Source organism: Xyrauchen texanus, chromosome 21, assembly GCF_025860055.1.
Source record: "Xyrauchen texanus isolate HMW12.3.18 chromosome 21, RBS_HiC_50CHRs, whole genome shotgun sequence".
Taxonomy (NCBI): Eukaryota; Metazoa; Chordata; class Actinopteri; order Cypriniformes; family Catostomidae; genus Xyrauchen; species Xyrauchen texanus.
This window is the reverse complement of record NC_068296.1, coordinates 31084663-31092269: the sequence shown is the minus strand read 5'-3', so window position 1 is coordinate 31092269 and position 7607 is coordinate 31084663. Positions and strand designations below refer to the sequence as shown.

The following is a 7607-nucleotide window of genomic DNA, read 5'->3' as shown; positions in this document are numbered from 1 at the left end:
GACAAACCATCAGTAAAATCGCAACTCTGAATCAACGAGACGTGATGTCATAAACCACTATACGGACAGGATTCATTTTATGTGGGGCAATATAATGATTGCCAGAGCTTCTCATGGATTTTAATCCCGTCCAAAATGAGCACATCAGTATTTTCCTGGACTTTTTTCAGGAATACGCGTGACCTGAATGACCCATGTTAATGTGGTCCAATGCGAACATGCATGCTGGTACAAAGCCAGTGAATCTGTGTTGTCTGTGAGCACTTTAACTGTTGTTGTTTGTTTCTGATGTTCTCTGTGTTTAAAGTCAATGGTCATAGACACCAGAAAATGAAAAGACACACTTCACATCCTCAAATAAACGCTTAAGAAAAACATGCATCAAATACACAACAGCCAGCGCTAACCATTTTAAGACAAAGAAAGTATAATTTTTTGAAAAGTGTAGCCCCACATTTTGGGATATATTTTCCAGAAGTAGGCTACAAATAAAATTACAGAACTTGAATGTATTGTTCTGATTTTGTTTTAATTTAAGAGAGTAATAGAGCATTGCAATCTGTTGTAATTAGTCAAATATTCCAATACATTTCTTCTAATAATCCCATTATGCAAAAGTTTTTTCTCCCCATTTTGGAATGCCCAATTACCAGTGCACTCTAAGTCCTCGTGGTGGCGTAGTGACTCACCTCAATCCGAGTGGTGCCGGACGAATCTCAGTTGCCTCCACGTCTTAGACTGTCAATCCATGCACCTTATCACGTAAATTGAGCGTGTTACCGCAGAGACGAAGCGCATGTGGAGGCTTCACACTATTCTCCACGGCATCCACGCACAACTCATCATGCGCCCCACTGAGAGTGAGAACCAATTTGGTGGCTTAGGAGATGTGGCTGGAGTCACTCAGCACGTCCTGGATTTGAACTCGCGACTGCAGGAGGTGACAGTCAGCGTCAATACTCGCTGAGCTACCCAGACCCCCTTATTATGCAATTTTATATTTTCTCCATAATTAATCAGCACAGCTAAATACATTTCCTCATAGATCAATAATGTGAAATTGCAGTGTAAAAGCAGTATACACACCAATAGAAATCGCTTAATCTCATGCAAACTGACGATAAGAGACGTCCGCTGTAAAATGTCATGAAAACTATTCTAAACTACTCATTTTCATTTAGCTTTAATTAATTGATTTCTTTATTTAATTTTGTAATGGACCGATTTTTTTTACATGTACATGCAAAAATGCACCTCCCACTACAGCAACCCCAACATAAATCATCTTCCCATGGCCCTGGCATTCCTCCTACACAGTTGTAAATAGCGCTGCTCTCCGGGTGTGTCGCACGTGCGTCTGTTCTCACGTGAACATGCCAAAGCAATTATGTCACACGCACATACTTCTGCTGACCGGAAACGATGATTTATAGTTAAAAAGTACTTAAATATTTATCTTTTTCACAGTAAAAGTGATAGTTTCACTTTAGAAGACATTAATTTAACCAGTGGAGTCATATGGATGACGTTTATGCTGACTGTCTGTTCTTTTTGGAGATTAAAAGGTTAGATCACCATCCTATTGCATATAAGGACCTACTGAGCTAAGATATTTTTCTTTTTTTCTTCAGATGTGTTCAGCAGAGGAAAGAAAGTCATACACATCTGGGATGGCATAAGGGTGAGTAAATGATGAGAGAATTAACATTTTTGGGTGAACTATTCCTTTAAGATGTTTATCAGATAAATTGCATTTAAATTGGATTTATGTCTATTGACTGAAACAGACAATAGACATCTCAACAGCAAAAAGAGGATGATAAATGGTCTAAATTATTTAACCAATCAGAAAACTAGGCAATCAGAAAAAAAAAAAAACATCTGCCTGTCAATCATTTTATGTGTTCAGGTTTGCTTTGGAAGGAGGGCATGTGATTGAAGTTGGCAAAATGGTGAAATATAGCGAAACAACAAAAAAGCTGTGTTATTTTTTACTTTGCTGGAAGTTGGTTGCCAGTAAGAGTTGGGGGAATTCTCAATTCTTCCTGGGCCCAATGTAAAGTGTAATTCGATGATGATGGTCTTGGAATGACGGTACAGTAGCCGTCTGGATCAGAACCTATTCTTTAGACATGGACATCTGAAGTGTTTGTCTGAAAATGTAAAGACAGCATGCCACTGGCTGTGACCTTTGCTTTGTGAGAACTTTGTATGTAATTAATGTGTGAGACCAAGTCCAGAAGGCTTGATTCCTCTATCCATGCATCATCCGTTTTATAACAGCCAACTAATAGGGGGAATTCCTCACTTGATCATGTCCTGCTGATTGTGCCAAACAAGCAACCACATTTGTGTACATGTGTTCAGTACATATGCTCTGTATATTAGAAGCCATGTGTACCTTTATTTTGCTAATCAAATCAGTCCTGAATGCTAACTGCTCAACACAGCACTCTATCTGTTACAAAATACATAATATACTGTAACAATAGAGATAACACAATATGATGCCGCATATCACAATGCAGTATCAAAAGAAGCCAACAACTATTAATCTTAAACCCTAGGTAAACAGTAAACAGACTGTCCAATAAAAATGACTGTGTTCTGAATTATTCTTAATTTTGAGCTCCACACCTTTTAGTCCTCCAAAGCTCTCACAGTGGATGGTAAAGACTTCGAACGGAATAGGGCTTAGGGATGATCATTTATGAATGGAACGCACCATTCATCTTGACAGCAGCGGCTCAAAATGTGAGTGTTGCCACCTTGTGGACTCAAACATTAGTGCAAATAACCCCAGGCGCATGCACATTCTGCGTGTTCATTAGAAAAATCAGCATTTAGTGCTTGCGCACTCTGCTGATGACGACATTTGCATCACGCATTCTGTGCGTCCGTGTCTGACCAAAGCATGCTTTGGCCTTTAGTACTAGGTTGGGCTGTCAACAGGACTATATGCAAATTTTCACTTAAATATAACAAATATTAATATTTACAAAGATCAGTATTTACTTTGTTACCATAAATCTCCACTTTCACTTTCAAAAATGTTTCACATTTTAAAAGTGAAAGTGGAGATTTATGGTAAAAAAAAATACAAATAAAAGCTGTTTCTCTCCCACACCTATCATATCGCTTCAGAAGACACACTGTATATTAAATCACTGGAGTCTTAAGGCTTACTTTTATCCATGCTGCCTTTATGTTATTTTTGGAGCTTCGAAGGTCTGATCACCATTCACTTGCATTGTATGGACCTACAGAGCTATTATACTGAGATATTCTTGTAAAAATCTTTGGTTTCTGCAGAAAAAAGAAAGTCATACAAATCTCGGATGGCATGAGTGTGAGTAAATGATGATTGAATTTACATTTTTGGGTAAACTATCCCTTTAAGTATTAAGTGTTTTATATAAGCAATAGGACACGCAAGACTGTGCCACATGAATGAAGTCGTTGCCGAAGGGCACTATATTCACAAAAATGCGCATACTTTATTGCTTAATTACAGTATATACTTGGTGGAGTGCTAGTGAATAATAGTGATGTAGTAAGTGATTAACAATGCCATTGAAATGCTATGAGATGTCATTGAGAGATCATTTGAAAGACTAACAAAGACTCCAATGAAGACTCATAACAACACGACAACTGCTACTAAGAGTTGTGACTGTGACTGTGGATAAAATGGCAAAAATCATTAATTTAGAGGTGAAGTCATTTCTGTTCCACTAGCATCACCAAACAATGACTTTTCAAACAGGACTTTTCGAAAAGGTCTTTCACTGTTTTTCAGCAGGTCTTCTGAACAGGTCTTCCATTGGTAGACAAACATGTACAAAAGAGAACTACAGTGTTTACACTTTTCAGGGAAATTAACCTACAAATCGATTGTCTCCGCATATTAATCTGGGATAAAAGAAAGCATTTTAACATAGAAAAAATACACACATCGCATCACACATGAACAATAATAGACTTAAAAAAGTGGCTTTATTAAATTACTTTCGTTGGTGTAACCTACTGTAATTTGTCAGGCACATTTAGTCAGATTAAATAACATTTTCACTTGAATATAAAAAGTTAATATTACAAGCACATTTTTAGGTTACCTCAACATAGTTTCAACATATTTTTACAATGTATTTATAAATTGATTAAATGTATGTCTAATGGAAATTCATACAGAGTTGATCTGTAAGAGATAAGGGATTAGAAACACATCAGCTCTACGAATATATAAGTGAAAAATAAATAAAGTTTCACACAAATCCTTTCAAAAATGTTCTGTATAAAACATAAGCAAAGACAAGAAAAAAGATAAAAGGGGTCATCATAACTTAAGCCCTCACTCCACTGTTGCATGCGTGTGTATAACCTTCTAAAACAATGTTTCCAAGACCTTCAAAAAAACACTGAAATATACACACCCAATAACACACACTGCCAGAACTCTGTCAACAGACAATCTTTATCCACATTTGAAAATCAAATGAAATGCAGATATAGAGCTTTTCCAAAATGAATTTTTGCGCCCTTGAAGATCATTTCACCCCCCACCCTATGTAATCGGAGGAAATAAATATGAAGTGTTGTGTTGACATTCAGCTGTCGGTTGATAGTCAGTTACCAGTGGCTTATTAAGCGATGTATGACATGTCCCGAGTCCAGTCTGAGGTTAATAAAGTGCGGTGCTGATATATCATCGATCAAGAGTTCAAAAGTCTGATTGCTTCTGTATATAGTAGTGTTCATGGATACAAATATTACAACATCTCTAAGGATAACATCACATGGTACATTTACTGATGAAAGGATTGCAATGTCTTGTAACAAAGGAAACACCCTTTTCCACAGTGCTGCAAAACAGAATGCAACAAAAAAGAGAAGGCAAAAAAGACATTTAAGGAAGTGTCTTGGTAAGGATTTCGTAAACTAGTGAGAATGAATGTCAAAAGGTCAGCACTGGTCAAATTCAAACTAAATATGATGAAATAATTTGTTGAGAAAACAAAACAATGAACACTATTGAACTTTTTTAAAACACTATTACTACTATTACTATATTACATAATAAAAAAATATAACATAGAGGCCACTGATTTAACACGATAATTCAGTGCGATTCGTTTTTATGAAAATAATGTTAAAAAAGACTGCAATTAATCATGCCACCATAATGAGACGTTTTCCAACCAATGGAATAAATTAAGCTTGAAGTACCTCCTCCGTGTTATTGCGAGTCTCTTCAGCAGGGGGCAGTAAGTGCCACTCCAGCTGTACAGGCAATGCGCAGCTGTACAGAAAACAAACCGACAGCTGATCTGAGCAAAGTGCTTTGGTCTGGTGTTTTTTAAAATGTCAAACTACATTTAACTTGAAACAGCATCCTAAAAAAGCAGCATTATGGCTAGAGACACCGAAAACCAGTAAACCGTGACATAATCACAGTGTGAAGGACCAAAAGCATCTGTATGCATCGTGTGAGAAAATCTCTTTAAAGGAGTAGTTCACTCAACAATTTTCATTCTTTCATTATTTACTCACCTTCAAGGGTGTCACTTTGTTTTAAAAAGTGGTGGGGACATCACAAAAATAATGAATATTAATTAGGTTATGCACAGATCATTTCAAATATTCCTTTAATGTATGGAAACTCCTGCTCAAGAACTAGCAATGTTTTTTTCTGCATTAGAAAGTGGTGGGGACATGTCCCACCTGTCCCACCCATAAACAGGTGAAAGACTGAACTACAGGATCATATATAAATTTGACTCAGTGAAGTAGTGGAGGATGGAGTTCCTCTACACATACTGTATTAGGTGAGTAGTGTCACGATTCCCTTGTTGTCTGCCCTGTGTTTCACTTGTCTTTGTCTAAAACTACACTTCCCATGATCCCCGGCCCTCATCACTGCCAGCCCTGTGTCATTGTGCTCACCTGATTGTCGTTTGTCATCATCATGTCTCCTGTGTATATAAACCCTGTTTGTTCTCCATTCCCTTGTCGATTGTTGATGTTTTGTGGATGCTTGTCTGTCATTATTATCCGTGCTCTACGTTAAGTTATCCTGCCTGTTAACCCTTTGAATGTCTTCCGTGTTTTTGTTTGATTTTTCCCATTGTGGATCTTTCCTTTGTTCCTGTTTTGTCTGTTTTCACGTTTTCTCTTCAATAATCCGCTGCAAGTAGATCCTCGCCCGCGTCTGCCTTCACTTGCTCATCATAACAAGTAGATGTTAGATGGAATGGGACCCTACACTAATTTATAAATGTTTGCATTGATTCTAGTACAGTGTGTACCTGGTACTGTGGGATTTGTTCTGTTCATTTAATATATTGACAAGTGTTGGGTTGGTGATTGTAAAGATTATAATGCATTATTAATTATCAAGACTATTTTAAATGGGTTATGACATGCCTTTTTTAAATAATTTAAATATGTTCCTTGAGGTTCACTTATAATATTCACTTATAATATACATTTTTGTGTTTTACACAAAAAAACAGTCATATATTTGTAAAACATGATAATTTTCCACCCTTTTCTGACCCTCTGTCAGAAACACTGTTTTGGTGCTGTTTCTCCTTTAAGACTTGACAGTAAACGCCCACTGTTCTGATTGGCTCTCTGCTCTTGACTCATATATCCTCTCTACTTGCCATCTCACTGCTCACCGCTACTGGACGGACTACGGAAGTGATTAAAGGTAAAGTGGGCATTGATGTGTTGTTGTGGAGGTGGTCAGATGCAAATGTCAACCACAGTGTGACATCACAATAAGGAGGACGTAGAGAACGAGTCGTTTTGGTAGCTTGGTTTCAACAAATGCTCTTTTTGCAGTGAGGGGGAAGTTTTGAGTTCTGAACCTTATATACGTGACCGTTTATACATCAAAATACATCCAAAGGAAAATTCCTCATGTCATGACCCCTTTAAGATATCAGGGAGAGATCATCAGTGTATACTGTCACATAATTATCAGCAAAAATAACATATGATAATAAAGCCCACTGCAATCTTTTATTGGTTTGATCTTTCTCTACTAATTTACATATCAGCCTTCCTGGAGAATTCCCTCACAAATGTTCCAATTTTATGTTCCTTAGAAAACCCATAAGTAATCCGAGAGAAAGTTAATGATGACAGATTTTCACTGTATTCCTTAAAATCTCTATTTGGCTCCTTTACAAATACAACTCATCAAGCAACTGACCTAAGATTAAATACTTTGGAGTCACCATGAACAAATCCATAGTAAACAATGCCTCCCTAGTGTGGATGTAGAGGAATAACCTAAAAAGCAAAGTTGGCAAGACTTTGGAGGGAATTTTATGTATATCAAACACCAAGTGGTTCCCAGTGAATGATTTGAAATCATTCACAGTCACATGTTTCTTAAAGTGTTGTTTGGGCTAGACTGAACGTGTAACAAGTTAGTTTATGAAGATGGGTAGATTATCCAGGGTCAATCAGACTGAAAAGATTACGCCTCCTCTTAGAAATAATCATATGTCCCTCATATGTCCCTTTGCCATGTTGGAGACAAAATAAGGGGAAAAAATCTGGCCGCAGACAACAGAATCGAATACTCTGTTTTAATT

The 7607-nt window shown here is 37.1% G+C and overlaps 1 long non-coding RNA gene across 1 annotated transcript in view; it reads right to left on the bottom strand.

Annotated features, from left to right (window-relative positions):
• LOC127661424 (uncharacterized) overlaps positions 1-7607 on the bottom strand; it is a 359800-nt gene that overhangs the window by 94516 nt on the left and 257677 nt on the right. The window lies entirely within an intron of this gene.